Below are 23,472 nucleotides of genomic sequence, written 5' to 3'. Positions count from 1 at the left end.
AAAATACTATAATGCAATGTGATTTTATTTTTTGTAGATTATTCAGCAAAACTGCTAAAATAAGGATTTTATCAGTTATCACTTAAACAATGGACTGTTTTATATTTTGGGTCAGAGGAGGATGGGTATGAGTAGGCCAGGACGGTTTTATTATAATCACAATATAATATTTTTCCAGTATTAAAGTCAGTGAGTGTTTTATCACCTGCAGTAGATGGCAGTCAGCGTGTCCCAAGTCCAGTCCAGGAGTCCCTGCTGTGGACAGGGTCAGCTGCAAAACACATTTAATCCACATAAAAGAAAGCCTGCTGAAAAATATCAATGTCAGTTCAAGTGTACGCTATATTTAGAATATTTTCAGTGCTTTACCTTGTAGTCAGACTGACCTTTCCAATGGGGAACTGCATCACTCTGTTGAAAGCCACCACACTTATAAAAGAAGTAATTTTACCTCTCAGAACCTGGGATTTGCTGGTCTACCGATTAGTCGGTTAGTTTATTTGTTACTTTTGTTAGTTTCTAACCCTTTTAAAAGACCAATCACACAATAACACAAGCAAAGTAACCGATCGAGGCAGCGGTAGACCAGCAACTCCCGTGTTCTGCAAAGTAAAATTACTGTTTTTGTCAAAGGAGTCTGGCGGCTTTTTAAGAGAGTGAGTCTTAATTTCCCACAGGAAGTGGCTGTTTGACAGCAATATTCTGAAAATATTCTAAATATAGGGTGGTATCTATGGATAAGTGCCTCCTGTAAGCCCACTTCAAAAAAATCTTTTTAATGCCTGTCATGAAATTGCAAATGTCCGCAGAATCATATTTTTAAATTTATGTTCAGTGGGACTCAATTAAGTATGTTCTGCATTACATCAGACAAAACTGTTCACACATATAAAAATGCTGTTAGTTTCTAATTATAATTTACTTGTCAGTGGGACAAGTTAATTGTATGTCACTTGGAAAATGTACAAGAGAAAAAGAGGACGTGATTTTTTTCTTAAAAAACTCCAGTCAGCGTTTTGAAGTAAAGTAAATCAACTAGTGTCGATTAGTCGATTGAGAGAGAATTAATGACCGCTATTTAAATAATTGCCATAAAAGGTATTTGTAGAAGTGCAGACATTATCTGGCTTGAGCTGCTAAGACGTGAGGAATTGTTCTTGTTTTGTTTTTTTTTACTGTTTTATGTTAAGTGTAAATTGAATATCTCCTGGTTTATGATAACTTTTTGGCCTCTATTGACCAAACAACGCTCATTTAAATTTAAATAATTGTAAATTGCAGTCCTAAAATCAATATCCTTCTTTACCCAGAGAAACATGGTTTCCATCATATTTTGAACTAAAACCTCCATGTTGAATGTGAGTGTGTGTGAAAATAGAAGTGGGAGTTTCTTTTCCTCGTGGTATTTAGTCATTGGCTGGTGAGTTATGTGAGTGTGGGGATCTCCATGACACCTGATGGAAACACTGGGTGGAGGGTTGCAGCTGGTAGTGAAGGGAGATCCCACTTCTCATCCCAATTTGGATCTGCCCCCTTCCCCTTCCTCTGGGTATCCCCTCGCTCTGACTCACATACTTGTCTGCTTGTCCCAGTACAAGTCATTCGCCGCAGCCGTGTCGCACCAGACAACAACTCCAAGCCTCCCCAGTTCAGTTTGCGATGACACACTGCGCTCCGGAGGCCAAGCCGGCATGCGTGCGCGCCGTAACCGGCCTCGTCAGAGCGCTGAGGAGCCGGCTAAAGGCGCTCCGACGTCTTCTGCTGCTCGCCGGGACAGACGGCAGCCACCGGCGACCGGCACACACCTTTGATGGCGGCTGCTGGGAGCGACCCGGGCTGTTAAACATGAAAAATGGAGGGCCAGTTTTAGGCTGTTATGGACCAGTGAGTAGTCATGAGTGTGAGAGCTGAGCAGCTCGGCATGTGTGTGCATCTTATCAGTCTCATTCTACAAGTCAAAAAATTACAGATTAGAATTCATGAAATGTTTACAATATATATTTATCAACATAAAGACTTAAAACAATAGTTCCAGCAGTATTTTCTGGACTCATGGCCTTCCAAAACAACTTATTGTGAGATAATGAGGTACATATGTTTTATGTTTTGGGCCAGTTGTGCTGACGGGTGGATAAAAACACTTTCTGGATTTTGCTGTTGGAGCAGTTTGGTCATTTAAACAAATGTCAGCGGAGATTCAGCTGCTGGGAACGGTGGCAGTAGGTGATGAGTTTTCATGTTGGGATGAGCAGTTCTGGCGTCAGATCAGAAAGCATCAGAAAGGATCTCCAGCTCCAGGCTGCTGGACCTGCTCGGCCTAGTTGTACGTGTTTAAGTCTATGAGATCTGCTGATGGTGAAACCAGATGGCACACGGACAGAAATGTGTGTTTTATATTAGGATTATTCTGAAGAACAGCAAATTAGATTTAAAAAAATCTGGGGACTGCGTAGGAATCAAAGAAAAGTACAGCAAATGTTCTCCAAAGTGACGTATTTGTGATATACAGTATCTCACAAAAGTGAGTACAAGTGTTGTGTGTGAGTGTTCAGTGTTCAGTGTTGTCACATGAAAAGATATAATGAAATATTTACAGAAATGTGAGCAGTGTGCTCTTGTGAGATACTGTAGATAAGCTACTTACAAACATTTGTCTGTGTTTGTGGGCAGTGGGGGATTCATGTTACCACAACCCCATACCCTCTTTAACACTGACGTGTCCTAAGATATTCACCATTAAACTCAAAGGACAAAGTGAGGGAATCCAGACTTCAAAATAAAAGCATGCCTTCATAAAGTCTAAATAAAGACAGGAAGGTAAGAACAGCAGGCAGGGAGGAAATAAAAAAAAAGACTTCCTTACAGTTGGCTGCAAGAAGTTTCTTGATGGCAGCAGCTGGAGTCAACTTGTTCCAGAGTTTAAGAAATTTCTCATGATGAAACAGAAACTCCCTGCAGCCAGACACACGCACCGACTTGATTTCTCCGTCTCAGCAGAGGTTATAAACGTGTGCAGAGTTTATGTTAATTTAATATGATGGCTGTAATTTGTCCATTGGGGGAGGTCTGCTGCTGTTTAACAACATCATACTGATTCACTCCGCTCATGAGGCCTCTTAATTATATCTGATAGCGGACAGATGATGTTTAGTGTTGCAGGGCTGCGTCCTCTACAGCTGTGTTACTGGTGGCTCAGTGGAAACCCGTTAACCCCGCTGTTTACGAGGGGCTTTTATCTGTTTTAGTAACTTACTACCTAACTTAAAGATATCGGGGTGAATATTTCCAAAGAATGACGCACATAATTTATGATGTTGTAGATAAATTAAGACATAAACATTTATTTCACAGATGAGCTCATTTTGGAAAGTATAGCTGTGAGTGAAGGAAATCTAGTGTTCCTGACTCTCCTGATGTTATCGCCACAGATCACACTTCACAAAAAACAAACTCAGCAGCAGTGCTAAAAACAGACAAAGGAAGCGGACAGAGGTTGCGAGTAAAGTGTGACATAAACTTTCAAGCTGTCTAATTAGTTTTAGCCAGTTGTCTTGATGGAACAAAGGAGCTAATTCAGTTTGCAAATAAAAATAAACAAAAGACAAAACCTCCCCAACAAAGGACAGAACAAAGCTTGTGTATCTGAACATGGTGATCTTAAACATAAAGGTCATGGGGAGTCTGCTCAGCCTGTGAAAATGGTTTCATAATTTCCTCTTTGGCTTTTCGAGAGAGCTTTCTAATGACAGACGCTACTGAGTTGCATTATGGGAAGTGTTGGATCCAACACTAAAAAGTCTCATGATATCTCAGCCTCTGCTGCATCGATTTACATTTAGTTTCAAAGAGACAGGGAAAGAAACGTGTTCAAAAGCTGAAGAATCTTTTCAAACCTTGAAAATTTACTTTTGTTTGAAGCTAAAACGATTAGTCAGAATTAGTCAACAGAAAATTTAATTTATATTTCAATTTAAAAATACATAACATTCCAGTTTCTAAAATGTGTTTTATTGCAAACTTTATTTTGGGTTTTTGGGACAAAACAAGACAAAACGAGTAATCTAGAAAATAATCTGCAAATTAATTGATGAAATTGATGAGGAAAATGTTGGTTTGTTGCACCTCAAGGTTAATTTAGTAGCTGTTATCAATCACTAAATGCATTGCAATGCAATTTCCCAGTTGTTGTGGAAGTTACGAAAAGAGTAGCGTCTGTGTTGGCTTAGAAATTGAGGCTCCGAGGTTTATTCTTGTCGTTGGAAACAGCAGCCAGTGTGGACGAGAAGTCCTCCAAGTGCTCAGGACAAAAATGGAAATTTGAGCCTCTACAATTCCCCGAAAAACTCCATCTGGTGATGAAGCTCATGGGATATGATCAAAAGCCCCAGAACAGCTACTAAGCAGGCCTGGAAATGACACGACTCACAGCTTAGATTCACCACCAGTGGCTGATGGTGGTGATTTCACACTGCTCGTAGTTGTGCTCCTTGTATGTGTGGATGATGTTGTTTTCCTCCAGCGAGTGTGCGAGACAAAATGTGCTTTAACAGTGAGCTGTTTTTGACTGTGCACAATTGAGATGCAAATAAACAATTACAGGGACAATAAGAGAGGCAGGTGAAGTGTGTGTGTGTGTGTGTGTGTGTGTGTGTGTGTGTGTGTGTGTGTGTGTGTGTGTGTGTGTGTGTGTGTGTGTGTGTGTGTGTGTGTGTGTGTGTGTGTGTAGATGCAGGTGTGTAGATGCATGTTATTTTGTGTCTGTGTGCGTTCGGAGCACAGGTGCAGGGTTTGCTGTTTTAATCCTGTGATTAAGAGGTGCTACATGAGCATCCTGTCGCTTCGTCTCTGATCCTCCATCTGTGTTCTGACTCAGAGAAACACACACAGACACACATATTTGAAATGTCAACCTTCCTGAACTCCTCAGCTTTTCAGACATTTCGCAATCTACTTATCCAGCTTTGTTCGTTTATCACCGTGCTGCGTTCTGGACGGGGAATGTCATTTACATACGCTGGTGTGACGCGTCATACTTGGTGCTGATGACATGCAGTGTCAATCGCATGTTTGTGTGTGGCTGAGTAGCGTTTGAAATGTTTTCACTGTAGTGCTCATACAATAATACCTGCTATTCACTGAACTACTACACTATTTCTAACAATTATTGACAAATGTTTAACATACTTTTCTTCATTTAACAAAAGAAGTTAAAGCTCAGGAGCTTTCTCATCGACTAACAAGATCACAGAGACCAGACATTTGACAGTTTTAAATATTAAGTACTGAAGAGGACACATAGTATTTGGCTGTTAGGCAAATTAACTAAGTACATTTGAGGTACTTGAGTATTTCCATTTTGTGGTACTCCTACTCCGCTACAGGGAAATACTGCACTTTTTATTTCACTGCATTTATCAGACAAGATTAATTCAAAATAAAAATCGACAAATAAATTGTGGTGTATTATTATAGATTAAGCTGAGAGCAGCGAGGATTAGGAAACTGTAACTGTGTAAGTACAGTTTATACTTCTACTCCACAACATGTCAGAGTGTAATTTGCTTTTTAAATGAACTACAATAATCTCATCAGTGTATTAATTAAGTAAAGTAAGTTGCACTTAAACCAGCTACAGCATTACAACACTGCTTACATATTATTGTGTCAATAATAACATTAAATCAAACATATGAAATTCCACGCAGCAACAACTCAGAGATGGCAGGATGACCTTACTGCATGTAAAGTCAGATGTTTTTGACTTTTCACAGTTTTTTATATATATATATATATATATATATATATATATATATAGGTAGAGGTAGACAAACAACCCACAGTGAGTCTACAATAATCCACTTATATGTAAATATATGTTTACATAGAATCACCTCTTCAGTGTGCTGTAAAGGCCTAATAAGATAGCAAGACTTGTACTTGTAATGGAGTATTTTATAGTGAGGTACTGGTACTTTCACTTACTTAGTACTTCCTCTACTGCGGCACATGTGCCTACACCCCACATACTCCAGTGTATAACCTTTTCCCGTGAGGAAGAAAGGGAGATGATAAGGAAGGAGAGAGAGGTGCAAACCAGGGAAGGGATGTGAGAACGGTTCAAATAAAGATAGAAAAGGCGAGAAAGTAGGAGGGAGCAAAGGAGGGAGGGAGGGAGGCGAAGATTTCTCTGAGGGAGAGAGATAGCTGGAGAGAGAGAGGAAGAAGTGTCAGGGACGAGCAGAAGCCGGCGCCGGCTGCATCCTGTAGCCTGGCAGTCGATGCACAGGAGCATGTTAGCGCCACAGAGCCTCAGCCGCAGTCGGGACTACGGGACCCATAATGCACTGGGGCAGCCGTCCGCCAACAGGTCACCCACCTGGGAAGTACAGGTACGGAGGAAGGAAAGAGTCGGGGTGACCGACAGAGGAGGAGGATGGAGTGTGGAGGAAGGAAAGCAGGGAGAGGATGTGCAGCCTGGATGTGTTTACTTGTTTACTCGTTTGTTTTGTCGGGTCAATATCTGGAACACACATAGAAGGGCGAGCTAGGACGCCTTAGAACGACACCGAAGGAGGGGTGGTGTCACTGAGTACACGCAGTGTGGTACCATTAGTCACTCAGCTGCAGCGGGAAGCAGGTATTGGGGGTGGCTCCATGACAACTGTGTGTGTGTGTGTGTGTGTGTGTGGAAATTTCCCACCAAGCGGGATGACGAACATTCGGAAACCCTACTGAACCTGTTGTGTGATTCACTGGGCGGGGGGGTCCACCTTTAGACATGCTCACACCGATAAAGTTGCTCTTTGGTTGTTGTGGTTTTTGTTTGGAGTTAACCTTCTGCTTTATACACTACATTTCCCAGAATTCCTTTCAAAAACATGCCTGAACTCGCTCCATCAAACAGCTGTCTTTTAAGTTTAGGAATCAGAAACCGCTGTAGCTGAGAAATACACTTCTGTAAGTTGAGTATAAAAAACATACTCACGCCCCGACCCTGTGTTGTGGCATTGCTGCCTGCAATGCATTCTGGTATTTTGAGGCTAAAATAGGTCCAGAAATTTCAAACAGAGTTGCTAAGTTACCTCTTAATGTAGAATTAAAAAGCACAAACCGATGACGATAACGATGTTTACAAAACCTTTCCTGTACTTTGAGTAATTCAAATTATACTGTATATGTGGCCAAAAGTAAGTGGACTCCCCCAAATACACACTTTTATGTACTTTTGATCTGTTTTTCCTGGTTTGGTCTTTATCACAAGATAAATCTGGAGGGTCACCAGGTGTTTTAACAGGATGGGAAAGCAGACTGGGCCGGATTTAATGATTTTGGGGTGGCCTTATTCTCACCCTTTCTCTATCGGAGAATGTTTTTATGAATGGCAGCGGTAGAAGAAGATACATAAAATTATATAAAAATCTAATTTAGCTATAAAGCAGTGCTGCTTATTGAATATCAATGTCATCCATGATAGTATAATACAACCAGAAGTCTAACAGTTGGCAAACGGGCCAGTGAGGATTGAAGTTTACCAAGAAATTAAAAAGTTACTGGCCTGTAAGGATTATCGATTAATCCACCACAGCCAGATTTATAGATTAACAAGTGTGTATTTCAAACCGTAACAATGAACCTGACACTGTTTTTGTGTGTGTTACAGGATGACGCGCCAATCAAGGAGATCAGCATCACTCACCTTGTGAAGGAGGGATCAGAGAAGGCCGATCCCCGGCAGTTCGAGCTACGCAAAGTCCTCGGACAGGGCTCCTTTGGCAAGGTACGTGTGTGTGTTGATATATCTGTCGGTGCGTGTTTATGCGAGTGGGCAGAGGTGTGTGTGTGTGTGTGTGTGTGTGTGTGTGTGTGTGTGTAAGTGTGGGTTTCACTTCCACTCAAATCGTTGTAATGTTTCCCCTGTGCTAGTGTGTGAGAGCATGTTGCGATGGAGACGGCAGGATGAGGGCCCTTCACACCTCCCGCTCAGTATCATCGTCTTTTGTGAATGAACAATTAGCCTCCCGCTCGGGCTTCGTTTTTTTTTTTTTTGTGTGTGTGTGTGTGTGTTTCTGTTTATTTTAATCAACAAGTACGACCTTGAAAAAAACTGCTCACAGAAACACAAAAGAGTACACATAATACACACTCTGATACCACTACATCCATTAATACTTCATCACACAGTATATTACATAAATAAATACATCAGCAGTAACTTAATTGATCTCTCTCTGTGTGTGTGTGTGTGTGTGTGTGTGTAGGTGTTTCTGGTGAGGAAGGTCACAGGGCCAGATGCCGGGCAGCTGTACGCCATGAAAGTCCTGAAGAAAGCTACACTGAAAGGTACTAAAAGAGACTTTCGATGTGAAGATCTATAGTTTTCCCTCTTGTTGTTAAATCTCCCCTATCCAAGCGAGTTGTATAGCTACGGTGCCTGAGACAGGACAAAAGATGTCCACTGTGAGATAGCAGAGAGTCAAGAAATCAGGTTTCTTAGGATAGATATATTAAGAAATTATATTTACTTAATTATTCATTCAACATATGTTTTTATGGAGAGAGAGAATAACTACATATTTTACACCACAAGCCAAAGGACAGCGCTACATGAAATTAATCTAACTACATGTTTTTTTCTATCTAAGTTTAGCTGGCTGATTGCTTCCATGCTGCAAGCTAAAGTTAGTTTTATTGCCAATTACTGATCAGCTGATTGTCTCGCTAACGTAACCAGAAATGCTAAACCACAGCGCTGGAGAACAAATCATGGCTACATGAAATTAATCCAACAAGATAAGACTGTCAGGGGAAACACACCACGGCTCTCTGTGATTATAGTCAGCTTCTAGCAAAAGATATCAAACAACAGCTTTCATTTGCATCGATAAAGTCTAACTGAAGTCTAACGTAATTACCTGTCCAGCAGAAAACAGACAACTTCTGTCATCTGTCTTTTTAAATCCACTACAATAATCTTATCAGTGTATTAATTAAGTAAAGTAAGTTGCACTTAAACCCGCTACAGCATTACAACACTGCTTACATTTTATTGTGTCAATAATAACAGTCATCTGTCTGCATCCTCTGGCTTCAAGGTATAAAGATCCACAGGCTGTCGGCTCTCGTGCTAAATAACACGTGTGCTCGTTCATTTGTCCAAATGTCACGTCTCTTCTTACTTCTAATAAACCAGAGGACTACTCAGAGATTGTTTTATTATTATTTTTATTATTATTATTTCCTCCTCTTCTTCTATAGACACCTTTTAATGTAGTGATGGCGTCTTCACTGCCGGAATTATATAAGCAGAAGAAGAAGCCATGATGACGAAAAGCGCTCTGTAGCGCTGTTGTAGAAACATGACTACAAAATACTGTGATGTCCATGGAAGGGGCTGCCCGTGGTTATGTAGATTTAAAAAAAGGCTCATTCTGATGTAATAAAAACATAACGGTTCATTATGTATGGTCTTTATACACCACTGAAAACATAGTTATAGATATTATATTGCATTTCTGTCAGTGAATCCTCAGAAATATTACACACTGAACCTTTAAAGATTATTTTATTCAGCAGGAACTTGTGGGCTTGGAGCTGAGAGCCACAGACAGGAAGTCAGAACGTACTGAGAGACGATCAACACATTGCTGGTTTTGGTGTTATATGGAACTAGTGCAGTGACTGTTCACAGGGGCCGATGTTCACAGGGGCCGATGTGACGCCTCTATGTGCTTTTTAGATGTGGCCCATCTCACATCAATCAACAAACAATGGCTGACATTCAGCACTCCCTCATAACTTCAACTCTTACGACTCCGTTTGAACATATTTAAACCTGCGTGAGGACGATAACTCCATTTCAACATTTCACTACCACATCAAAGCATATAAGCCCCGCCCCCGCGAGCGTACCCAGCCTTTGCTGTTACAGAATGGAGCGACTCGCTCTGTACTGTTGTGTGTTCAAAGTTTATTAATTCTAAACGTGTTGCACCAAATGCAGTCGACATAATCGAAATATAAACACTCACACACAGATTCCTGCCTTTATTAGAGAGATAATGAGTCTCATCCTTTAAGTTTATGTGAAATCTGAGGGGACAAAAGCTTTGCTTTCATTCCTGGAATGAATTTAAGATTTCATTTATAGAACGAGGTATATTTTGGCCATTAATGTCATTTGTTCACAATAAGACAAATACAAAATATCACCAGCCTTGTCCAGAAGCATATGTGATATTATTCAGCTGTTCCTCAATTTGAAATGAAGGTGTTCAGGTCATGTAGAGTGACGCCCTTAAGTTGACACAAATGCATGAATTAAATCCATGTGAATGCATCCGGTCTAATCAATGAACACGAGTTTAAAAATGTTTCACAGTGAGCGAAGAATTTTCTGTTAAACCAAACTGTTAGATTCCACTTCAAACTGTTAGACTCCACTTCAAACTGTTAGACTCCACTTCATGAACATGTGAGGCAGAGAGAAACTGAAGGGCGATAAGAGAGCTCTATGATTAACTTCTTCAGGTGTAGTAAAAACAGACTGAACAAATACTCCAGCAGTAATGTGAACAAAGCGAGTGAGGAAATGCACTTAACGCTCAGTCATTTATGCCTTTTAACCTTTATCACGCGGCCTGTATCAAAAGGAATTACAGAGATCACCGATTACCGAGCAATCGCTTGTGTAATGGTGACAGAATACAGGATGCAACAGATTGAAAAACAGAAGCATGCTGAACGAAGCCGCTGTGGCTCCACAAACCTGAGATCGTAGGAAAAATCTAAATTTAACCCACAAACTAGAGAAAAACAATGAGGTTGATGATGTTAGAGTTAGGGTTAAACTCTGGCTTCAGGTGAACCGCTCATTTTTGTTGGTTACTAGAGGATCTAAATCCACATTTGGGTCATCAGGTAGAGACTGGTTGCAGCTGAGGTTAGAAGAGGAAGCAGCAGCAACAGCAGCCGCGGAGATGTGTAAATAAGCCTGAAAACGTTTCCGATCTCAAATTATGCGACCTAATCAAATCGTAATTTAAAAAAATCTACGTTAAGAAGTAAAAACTGCTGAAATTCTTGTTTTTCAAGACCAAAGTTTCTTTTTGTGCTTGTGTTCTTGCTTCTTTTTTCAGATTAAGTGTTAATCGCAGACTAAAAGTCAGATAGAGGCCGACAGAGTCTTCAGTGATGGTTGGGTTTGACAGCTGGAGCTCTTTGCTCTGAAATATAGTTTTGCCTTTTTTGTTCACAAGTGGATTCTGCGTGTTTTTGCTCAGTCGTCATCGCCCCCAAAGTGGAATTTCACACTTTAACATGAGACCACACAGAGAGACAAAGAGCTACAGAGGTGCAGGGAGAGAGGAAGAGACGCATAAATGCCTGAAGTCATGTTAAACTCAAGTCGAACACCATCTGGTGGACAGAAATACAGCATGTCTATTTATTTCTCTGCTGTCTGTCTTCATATTTGTTCCATTTTTCTTTCTTGTTTTTAAATTTCTTCGTGCTGATTTTCTTCCTCCCTCTGCCCATGTTCGGTTACTCATCCGCTGCCATCTGGGAGTCTCTCCAGCCAAAATAGAAACCAAATAAGGAGGCTGTTTTATTTGGGCTTTTCACCGAGAGCTTTATCTGCTGATTTATGTGTTTTCCACTGTGTGTGTGTGTTTCCAGTGCGCGACCGGGTCAGGACAAAGATGGAGAGAGACATCCTGGTGGAGGTCAACCATCCCTTTATTGTCAAACTGCACTACGGTGAGTCAATAACAGACCTCCGTGATGAGTCACCAACGCCACGCCGGCCAATCAGAACTGAATGTTCTTCTTTTTAGTCACAGTGGAAATGTTCAACAAGTGGAGTGACTTCTTAGATCATATCTCACTTGTTTCCTTCTCTCCTTCCTCCCTCAGCGTTTCAGACGGAGGGGAAGCTCTACCTGATCCTGGACTTCCTCAGAGGAGGAGATCTCTTCACTCGCCTCTCTAAGGAGGTAACGACTGTTTATGCACGAGGAGAGGCCTTCAGGATTTAGCTCTGAAGACAAAACATCCGAGAGGCAAACTGGAGAATACAAAACAGATGAAAATCAACAAGATATAACAAATATATTAATCAGAATCTTATTGAAATTAGATTTTTAACTCTTTTCTTATTAAAATGAAAACACTTCTTCAGCACACCATGCTTTATTTATTTTGGCTACAGTCTGTCCTTCAAAACTGTTTTGGTGATTAAAGAAAGCAAAAAGAGCGCAAAGTAGGATTGGGCCGAAAAGCCTTCGTCCATCGGCGATGGCTGACAGATGGTCGATGGCATCGTGATTGTATCACGGCAGCAGGTGAGCCGCTTGTGGGCTTATTAATGACGCAGCCTATCAAACAACCGAAACCAACATCCGCACCCTGTGTGTTCACTGCTGTTTTACCTGGTCCGTGCTTGTAAAATTTCCACCGCAACTTGTAACATCATAGGCTACCAAGTTTTTAACCGCCCCAGATGCCGTCGTCCATCCCGATGTTTCAATGTGGACATCATCCGATGAAAATTTTGTAGACATGGCACAACCCTAGTGCAAAGTGCTTTAATACAAAAAAGGCATTAAGATCAAATACACAAGGCGAAAAAAACAAACAAACATAAGCTGAAACAGATAAAATGGGAGACAAATCATTACAGTGCAGTGCTGGATGTGAATACATAATCCCAAATGTCATTGTCAAAGATCTGATTGGAAATGTGTGGGACAGTAAGCAGACCTGAACCCAGACCATCTGAGACCGTTTCTGAGTCTCTGTTTTAAAATAGCGATCGAGAGATGTGGGTTTTTCAACGGCCGATGTTGATATTTGTAGAGCAGATATATAATGCCAATATAAAAACAAGGAAAAGTCATGTGTAATCCATTATTCCTGCAGAGAACAATGTAATGTACATGTTATCTCAGCCAGTAACGTGTTGTTTTAAATGAAATATTTGTTAATGAATGATAAGAAACATACTTTGGGTCCCGGTGTTTATCGGCCTCGTGGGTGCAGGTATCAGCCGATGCAGATTATCTCAAAATGCCAGATATCGATATCTAAGTGTCTGTGAGATCTGTCACTACTTTATAAACAAACAGTAAGATGTATAAGTCAGGAAGGCAGCGTGAAGAACTGAGGACTGGACTGATCGACTCTCCTGGTGTCAGTGAATAGACGTTCATTAGGAGAGAAAATGACAAAGGAAGAGAGGTATTTAGGTGAAGTACCGTTAAGGTAAAGCAGATCCTGTTGAGCGGTCTAGTATTCATAATATTCCTCTTTAATAAGTATGGAAGAAACAGAAATCAATGCAGCACAGACACAGAAGAACAAGCAAACAGGAGGAAGCAAGAAAAGATTGTTAACTGCTTGTTTTTCGGTTTCCGTGGAGTTTTAGTTGTCGGTTACTTTACTTTGTGACTTCCTATAAAAGAGGATTCAGAAACTGGTTCATCATTATTTTAGAATCACATTTGATTGGATAAATGCATGTCTCAGAGTGCAGGATGAGTCATTAAAATGAAATGTTATGTTTTAAAGGAAGAGAAATAAGAGGGATTTTTATATACAGTATAAATACTCAATAATGCATGTTTAAGCATAGCAGAACACTTAGCACGTGGGAAATGGTGTCTTTAAAAGACATTCAAGTTTCCACAAAGCTGATGAAACACAGTGACTTGTTTTTCTGAATCTTTGCACCTTGTCTGCATTTTAAAATCAGTCATTGTCCCGAGCGTCATGACTAACAAGAAAATGATTACTTACCAAACAGAGTTTCGTATCGTAAAATGCGAAGGGCTTTGGCGTAATATATGGCTGAGTAACATTTCTCAGAGTGTGTCTTCAACCGTGTGTACTGTGTGTGTTTTAGGTCATGTTCACAGAGGAGGATGTGAAGTTTTATCTGGCAGAACTCGCTCTGGCCCTCGATCACCTTCACAGCCTGGGCATCATTTACAGAGACCTGAAGCCAGAGAAGTAGGCGCGCACGCACACACACATATATGAATGTTTGCCAGCAGACGTTTCCTTCAGAATACTCAAAAAAAAACCCTGTTATTTCAGCATCCTGCTCGATGAGGAGGGACACATCAAGCTGACCGGTGGGTAATACTACACCTGTTCTGTGTGTTTCAGCTGCCGCTCGTTATAAAACAATGTGTCGTCGTCGTGTGTCTGTTAACACGCGCTCCTGCTGCTGCAAACTCTTTTATCACTGAGTTGTGTGTTTTCAGACTTTGGCCTCAGCAAGGAGTCCATAGACCAGGCGAACAAGGCCTACTCCTTCTGTGGGACGGTGGAGTACATGGCTCCCGAGGTGGTCAACAGGCGAGGACACACGCACAGCGCCGACTGGTGGTCGTATGGCGTGCTCATGGTGAGAGGACGCTGCTCATTACACTGCTGGTTAGCAGGCATTGTGGATCTGTTACCAAGTTACTAAAATATTTAATAAGCTCTTGCTGAATCTTCTTGAGCTTTTCTTTATTAGGAAAGAGCATTTTACAAAACATTTAGCTAATTCCTGCAATCGCAAGTACTGGATATAATATAAATGCATTTTGTTTGTGTTTAAAGCAAAACCTAACTTGTTTAAAAGATTTAAAATTATTCACATTTAATAACCGGATCTGATGTTATTATATTCGACCCTAACCTTAGTAAATTGTTCGAAAACCAAACAACTAGACAAAGTCACCGATCATCTGAAAAATGTGTCTGGGGCAGAACAGGTGTGTAGTATATTGTGGCTGTTTTGTGAAACCTTATTATATCATTAAAATATTTCACACTTGCTGTCTTTATGGTTTCATCACAAATTCTAGCTTTCACATCTGGTGCCGTCATGGCTGCCCAGTGGAGAATTTAATTTAAGCAGATGATGTTAAAAAATTAAAATGTGTAGCAGCTGCAACTGAGACGGGTGGTTGAGGTGCATCTGTATTGTTCTCCGTCTGCATGAATAAATAGGCTGATAAGATAAGAATTGTTCTCAAATGTTTGTGGTTCTGGTGTGAGAACCTCCGGCTCTAAACTGATTGTTAGCTAGCTGACAAGCCGACAGAAACATACTTTGGGTTCTGCTGTGGATTTCAGAGCATGACTGGTGTTTAGGGGAGCGTGAGGTGCAGTTTGTCTGAAGTGACGTCATTCAACTGCATTATTCTCTACGGTATAACTATATATATTTAACGCTAGCCAGTAATGGTTTTAGATTAGTCCTTCCGTCAGTTAGGATGATTTATCAGCGGCCCATTTATCGGTCTATCACTAGTAAAATCTTGGTGTCAGAAAGAACTATATAAATTTTGAGATGTCAGATTATGTTGCGATGCTAAGGGCTGTGTTTGGGCTCCAAAGCTGAAAGATTTGACCACTACTCTGGATTGACGACCAAAGATTTCACCACGTTTTTGTCACTAGTTACAACTTTTTGACAGCCCAAAAGAAATCACAGTGTAAAGAGGCCTTCAGGTGGAAAACAGAATACAGAGTGACTTATGGGACTTGTATTCTTGTGCATGAGAAACATAAGTGATCTCATTTGTTAACATGAATAATACCATCACAGTGAACGTACACTTTGCGCAGACATCATTAGGAGGAGGAGTGTTTGGGGGGAGAAGTATAAAGCTTTGACCGTGGACATGTTTTGCTCTTTCTCTCAGTTTGAGATGCTGACGGGAACGCTGCCGTTTCAAGGCAAAGACCGGAAAGAGACGATGACCATGATCCTCAAGTAAGACACTTTATACTGTCTGTACGCTCCGATCTAATCTCCACCTAACCGCTTTTATTACAGCTTACTGGACATCCGAGAGGAGAGACGGAGAAAGAGAGAGCGGCGGCGTGAGACTCCCCTCCCGCCCTCTCTCCCTCCGGCGAGTCAGCCCAAGGGAAAGTGAAGGATTTATTTTAGAGGAGATAAAGTGCAGCACTCAGGAGGAAGAGGAAGATGACGATGGACAGAGCGGAGGAGAGATGAGAGAAATTGTTCTGATAGCAGCGAGGAAGGAGACTGTGAGGGAAGATTTGGTGGGAGGAGGAGCGAGGGATGAGAGGCAAAAGAGAGAATCATGTTGGAGAAAGAAAGAAAAAAACAATTCTCAGGAAATATTAACCCATCCTGCTTCCTCTGTCGTCTCTCTTTCACTCTCAACGGCGGCCTGTAGAAAACTGCTGAGCAGACTCTCTGCAAACTGCTGAGTGTGTTTCCTGTGTGTAGCATATTGTCCTCTAGTCTTTCAGACACTTTTAGTTTGGATATACAATATGGACAGCTGATAACACCGCAGTTATTCTGTCTATTTAATATTTTCTTTCATATCAACGCTCCCTGTCTTTTCTTTTCTCAGGGCCAAGTTGGGAATGCCACAGTTCTTGAGTCCAGAAGCTCAGAGTCTCCTCAGGAACCTTTTCAAACGCAACCCTGCCAACAGATTAGGTAAAACTTTCTTTTGCCCTCAGCTTCAACTTTCAGAACGAGTATATACAAACAATAAAACACACAGACAGACTAAAAAGGTTGCCTAAATAATTGCACATACATGCCCAGATAGGGTCCGCAGCTGCAGTAGAAATGTACACACTGGCTGAAACTGTCTGCACATCTGTTTTTATGCACATTTTCAATTTTCACATATAAAACAGCTGGATTGAAACGCAGAAAATTTTGGGTAAAAATTCAAAATATTGCAGAAAAGAAGGAAACGTTTACGAATCGATCAAAGCAAAATGCGACTAAGTGCAGTGGAAACAGATTTAGAGAACAAAGAATGAAGCAGTTGACTTAAACGTCCACTGAAGAGACAAAGACTAAAAATATAATATTAGAGAAAACAGATTTGTGTATCAGAACTTCATTCATCAGATTTATCTCGTGACCGTTTAGAGGGGCCCGACCCCTAGATTGGGAGTTTAACTACTTTATAACTACAGTATATAAAGTAGTTAAAGCAGCAGCTACATCAGAAAAAAGCTGCTCTTGCATTGATGCAACAGCTTTAACAATCTAATATGTAATGTATAATAATTTATCAGTTACTTGTTAAGCAGTATTTTTACTGCAGGACTTTAACTAAAGTTAAGGGTGTAAGTATTTAGTCCACCTCTCTCACTAGAGCACCAAATGTAGATTAATCCACTGCTGAAAATAGTCCCCAACAACAATAGTCCTCCTGTTTGTTAAAAACTACAAAATGAAACTGTATATTTGGGCTCTGACAGCATCTCACTGTTTGACTGAGGGGATCAAACAGTGATGTTGTGATTGCAGGACAGACTGCCCCCTGCTGGTCTGTCCTGCACAACACTGCACTGACAGCTGAGGTTTATTTGTAGGAGCTGGACCCGACGGTGTGGAGGAGATCAAGAGGCATCACTTCTTCAGCACCATCGACTGGAATGTCAGTGTCTTTATTCGATAAACTTTATCACTTTATTAGTTGTGGTTTACTGTCTCTGACCGTGCGTCTCTGCCTCTGCTAGAGTTTTCTAACGTCCCCTCTTCCCTGTAGAAACTGTTCCGCAGAGAGCTCCACCCTCCCTTCAAACCGGCTGCAGGACGACCCGATGACACTTTCTACTTTGATCCAGAGTTCACAGCTAAAACACCCAGAGGTACGCTCCACCTCACCTCCACACACCGCTGAGCTGAGCTACACTGAGAATAAAATGAGATTTTGTTGAGCAGTAAGGATCAACAACTGTTTCTCTGTATGTTCCCAGACTCTCCTGGCGTTCCTCCCAGCGCCAACGCCCACCAGCTGTTCAGAGGTTTCAGTTTTGTGGCCATAACGGAAGAGGAAACGCAACCACTACCCAGCACTATTGTTCAGGTACACACGCACATTCACACTTTCACTCGGAGTAAAAAATAATCTCAGCTATAGAGCGAACCCTCAGTGGGCAGAACGCAAGTCATCATACAAAACATTTAGTGAAGCCTTTGTATCTGCATAAATTGTTTGTGCATAATTAGTACGATAATTAATGCATGTTATTCCTGCCTTTTATTATGTTGCAGATCACCACACATCAGTTCATAGATATTGATCCGAACTAAGTTTATTACAGAGTGTCCCACATTAAATGTATGTGCTAGTTAATAAAGCACCATTTGAGGACTTCTTTCTCCAGTTCTTACCGGACTGTCCGTGGCAAATTCAGTTAAGAAACTACAATCAGGGATTGTTCCTAAATAGGAGGTCTTAATCTTGGGCTCACGCAACCAACACCTTCTCCATCACAGACTAAATATAAACAACGTGTACCTTAAAGTGCCGAGGAGTATAAAGAAATGTGCTTCTTTTGATTTCAATCAGTGTTGTCTATACCTGTTCACATGCAACGGTAATTACATCTACAGCTGTATGATTTTATTGTAACAAATGGATCAGAAAGATACCAAACTAACTAAATAACGATGCAAATTTGTTAAACATGTGAATTCATTGCTTTGTCTGGTTTGTCTGCAAGATGACAAGCAAACAACTTTTAAAATACTTGTTTTCTGAATGGAGTTCATATCAATCAGGGCTATTCTATGCTAACTTGTCTGATAGTAAACAGTGTTGACAGTAATGCGTTACAAAAGTAAGGCAATTACAATAATGTATTGCTTTTTGCTGTAACGCCGTAATACAGCTCCCTCCAAAAGTCTCGGAACGGTAAAGCAAATTCCTTTTGTTTTTGATGCTCACTGTAGACATTTGGGTTTCAAAAGATGAGTATGAGACAAGAGTTCAGAAGTTCAGCTGTTATTTCCGGTCATTCACATCTAGATGTGTTAAACAACTCAGGACATATCACCGTTTGTATTAGACCACAGCATTCTTAGGTGAGCAAAAGTAAAGGAACAAATAATCTTAAAGTAAATAACATTTAATATTTGGTGGCTTAACCCTAACCAATAACTGCCTCAAGCCTGCGACCCATCGACATCACCAAACTGTTGCATTCTTCATTTGTGATGCTTTTCCAGGCTTTTACCGCAGCTTCTTTCAGTTCTTGTTTGTTTCGGCGTGTTTCTCCCTTCAGTCTCCTCTTAAGGAGGTGAAATGCAGCTCTGTTGGGTTAAGGTCAGGTGATTGACTTGGCCAGTCTAAAACCTTCCACTTTCCCGCCCTGATGAAGTCCTTTGTTTTGTTGGCAGTGTGCTTTGGCTCATTGTCCTGCTGCATGATAAACTTCCTCCCCATTAATGTCAATGCATCTCAGTAAATTGGCAGACAAAATGTTTCTGTACACTTCTGAATTCATTCTGCTGCGACCATCATCACTTACATCATCATCATTCTTTCTTTTTCAGGACTTTCCAAATTGTTGTGCTTGCTATGCCCAATGTTTGTCCAACATCTCTGTTCGATGTTCCTTCTTTTCTCAGCTTGACAATTGCTTGCTTTTCTCCCCTAGACAGCTCTCTGGTCTTCATGTTGGTTTATCCTCTTTAACAGAAAATGCAGTCTTTATAGGTTTGAACCAAGGATGAAAACTTAGACCAGTCATGCAGAGTTATTTAATGTTTGGACAATCAACCTAAAAGGCAACACCTGGGCTACAAGAAATACATAACTCTGCACACACTAGAACCCACCTACGCAGCACTTTTACTATCCGAATAATGTGCCCATTAAACAGCAGTGAAAGTAACTCAAAAGTAGTGTAAAGTATTACAATTCAGAGACAGTAATATTGTAATATTACTAATTATTCTCAAATGACAGTAACTAGTAATCTATAGTGTATTACATTTTGGAAGTAACTTGCACAACACTGATAGTGAAGTACAACAATAGCTGGAATCACATAACAGACACATATTTTCTGAATTTACCAGGTAGATCAACTTTCTCCCTTTACTTTAATTATAACCTCTGAGCTTGCGTACTCGAATTTTGCGTTTTGTCATTTGCGGTGAATCATTGCCACCATTTGTGTCGCCAGACGCAAATTTTTGCGATTATGCCGCTCGAGTTGTAAGTGAAGTATGAGGGCACTTCCTGAAAGAGAACCATCCATAACAAAGTTCAGCAGAATTTTTACGTTAACACACAAATTTAACAGGGATTCATTTAGCTGACGCTTTTGTCCAAAGCGACTTACAATTGCTATATATGTCAGAGGTCGCACGCCTCTGGAGCAACGAGGGGTTAAGTGTCTTGCTCACAATGGTGGATGTCTCACAGTGGGAATCGAACCCAGGTCTCCCACACCAAAGGCAAGCATCTTATCTATGCACCATCACCACCCACAGGGATGTCATATTTACATCATGTTTTCCACATTATTTTTCTACCGTTTGAGGTTCGACTGGAGCTCTTTTAGTTACGTCGTGTGCTTGTCTCCCTGTGATCAATTTCTAATATTCGCATATTGCCAGTGGATGGAAATGCACATTAATTTGCATTTGCTTTTCCTGAATTTCTGGAAATTCGATTTGTATTTGGTTGCTGAAAAAGCCTCAGATATGATCCTAGATGTAGTGCCGCTAATCAACCCTGGCTGTGTCGCCTGAGCGAGGGTGTCTGAAGTTAAAAGACCCCAGTTTATATCACTGATGATGATCCCCTAATCAATTATTATATATTATTATTAGTAATGTTTGTGTTGACGTTTGTGTCTTTGCATGTAGCAGCTGCACAGAAGCACATCCCAGTTCTCAGACGCCTACGAGATCAAAGAGGACATCGGTGTCGGGTCGTACTCCATCTGCAAGCGCTGCATTCACAAAGGAACCGGCATGGAGTACGCAGTCAAGGTACAACATCCACAGAGTCTGCAGCACGACCTCCACGTCCAGCTTTCCTTCACTGTAAACGCTGTTTGTCGCTGTTACAGATCATCAGCAAGGCCAAGAGAGACCCGACGGAGGAGGTGGAGATCCTGCTGAGATACGGTCAACATCCCAACATCATCACCCTCAAAGACGTGAGTCACATAAAACTGATCTGATTCAGGGAAACACGCTCACAAGTGGTCAGTCGTATTATGAATCTGACGCCTTTTATTCATTTTCTTTTCCACTCGGTCGACCTGAATATCTAGCGAGTTTGTCTGTCTAGCTGAAAAGATTATTTTCCTGATTAGATGCAAGTGTTTTCAGTTTGGCTCCAGTTTTTCTGTGACTCACTCGTAATGAGAGTTAAAAATATCATGTTGCTGTTTGGTGAAAAATCCCTCGCTTGAATCACTTCCAGTAACTGAAGACGATTATATCTGCGTTTTATTTTGTTCACTTCCTTTTTTAAAAAGGCTGTTAGAGATAAATCTCTTTATCTAAAGTTTGTAAATAAAGTGTTTGCATATTATGAAGAATTCTAGTTTTAGTTCAGTTCTCTTATCTACACGCTGCGTCTGTTTTCTTCCTCCTTTCTGCTGCTGTGACACTTCCCTGCATGGGATCAATAAAGCTTATTTATCTTAAATAAATATTACACAAATGGCAAGAGCTGCAGCTATTGATTGTTTACATTTAGAACTGCAATGATCAATCGATTAGTTGTCATCTGTTACATTAATCACCACCTGTTTTCAGTTCTTCTGATTCCAGCTTCTTAAATAATTTCTGGTTTCTTTACTCAGTAAACTAAATCTCTTTGGGTTTGGACAAAACAAGACATTTGAGGACGACATGTTGAGCTTTGGGAATCACTGATCGATTAATCGAGAAAAGAATTGACCGAGTAATTGATAGTGATGGTTGCAGCCCTGTTTTTTCTAATAATTGTTCAGCCTATTAAATGTTAATAGTGACATTTTCTGAGCCCAAAATGTCGTCATCAGTTTGTTTGTTTTGTCCAAAACTTATACTTTATTATTATTTTTTTGTATCAAAAAGAAAAGTAGATTATTGATTATTTAATTTATTTACTTTTGTAATTATTTATTGCAGCTCTAGAAACCTGGATATGGTAATTCAATACAAGTTTACAGAAAGCACGAACCGAAATGACCTCCTGTAGCATTGAGTATCAAAAATTTACTCTATTTTGTCAAAATCTTTACACATACATGCCGCTGATGTATTAAGGTTTAAATCTTTATTGCAGCTGCAACTAAAAACTACACGTTGTCCAAAACAGAAAAGCTTAAAAGATTAATTGTTTATCAAAATCGTTGTTAATTTTGTGTCGAAGTTTTACACACACATTGATCGCTCTCATACAGTAGTTACTGAACCTCACTACCTTTTGAGTACTGACTGAAATGTGTTTGTAGTATTGAGCATCGACAATTGGCATGAAATGTTTAGTCCGATTTCCAGAATTTCTAACTTTAAACCATATCTTGTTGTTTTTTTGGCACTGATATCTTGAGCAGTTTGATGTAAAAAGAGTTAAAACATCTTGATTATGGGTGAAACTGATTCCGGATCAACATTTCAGTGTATGAAAAAATTATGTATAAGTAAAAGTTGATTATAAATTACTCAAAAGAAGAACATCAGAGAATCTTTGATGTTTTTGCTTTAAAAATTACTTAAATGATTAATTGATTGTTAAAATAGTTGCCATTTAATTTACCGTTACCAGGACTGAGGGGAAGGTATTTTCAAACGATGCACTGCTTTTCAGACTGAGTTTATTGTAATTTGGTGACTCATCTGTGCCTGTTGGAGCCATAATCTTCACACTGCATATTTTATTTAACATCACCAGAACAAATATGCACAATGAGCGGAACTGGAGCTGATCCCTTAGTTTGAATCAACACTGACATTAATTCACGGAACAATTGAGTGATTAAAACGCTGTTTGTGTTATTTCCATGTCGTAGGTGTACGACGACGGCCGCTCGGTGTACTTGGTGACGGAGCTGATGAAAGGGGGCGAGCTGCTGGACAAAATCCTCCGACAGAAGTTTTTCTCTGAGCGAGAAGCGAGCGCTGTTCTCTACACCATCACCAAGACGCTGGAGTACCTGCATGTCCAGGGGGTATGTCTCTCTAAAGGGGGTTTTAACGGTTTAAACTGACATCATAAAGTGTTTTTCCAAGTGAAGGAGGATTTTTAGGGATTGCAGAAAAGATGGAAACGGATGTTTTGTGCAAGAATTGGATTGGGAATGAAAAGCTGCAGCAGAATCTGGTGTTAGATGTTTTATGTTCACTAAATTTAGTTTTTTAATGCATAACTTAAGTCCATATCGGCGGCGTCGTGAAATAAAATCCAGTAAATGCATAAAAATATAAGAAAAAATTTGATTTAGGTTAACCAGACCTGTGGAAGTTACATAAATATGTCAATGTACAGCTTTAAAGTCTCTAAACTTAAACCCTGGCTTCCTGTTCAGGTGGTGCACAGAGACCTGAAGCCCAGTAATCTCTACGTGGACGAGAGCGGGAACGCCGAGTCCATCAGGATCTGTGATTTTGGTTCGCCAAACAGCTGAGAGCGAGAAAGGTCTGCTCATGACGCCGTGTTACACCGCCAACTTTGTTGC

At 40.5% G+C, this 23,472-nt stretch overlaps 1 pseudogene; it reads left to right on the top strand.

Annotated features, from left to right (window-relative positions):
• Positions 1 to 23,472, top strand: part of LOC119884928 — a 66,254-nt pseudogene that overhangs the window by 33,493 nt on the left and 9,289 nt on the right.

The sequence above is a fragment of the Micropterus salmoides genome, unplaced genomic scaffold, assembly GCF_014851395.1.
Source record: "Micropterus salmoides isolate LMB-PRFRI ecotype aquatic unplaced genomic scaffold, ASM1485139v1 Ms_hic_scaffold_1, whole genome shotgun sequence".
Taxonomy (NCBI): domain Eukaryota; kingdom Metazoa; phylum Chordata; class Actinopteri; order Centrarchiformes; family Centrarchidae; genus Micropterus; species Micropterus salmoides.
This window is presented reverse-complemented; position numbering and strand designations above follow the sequence as displayed.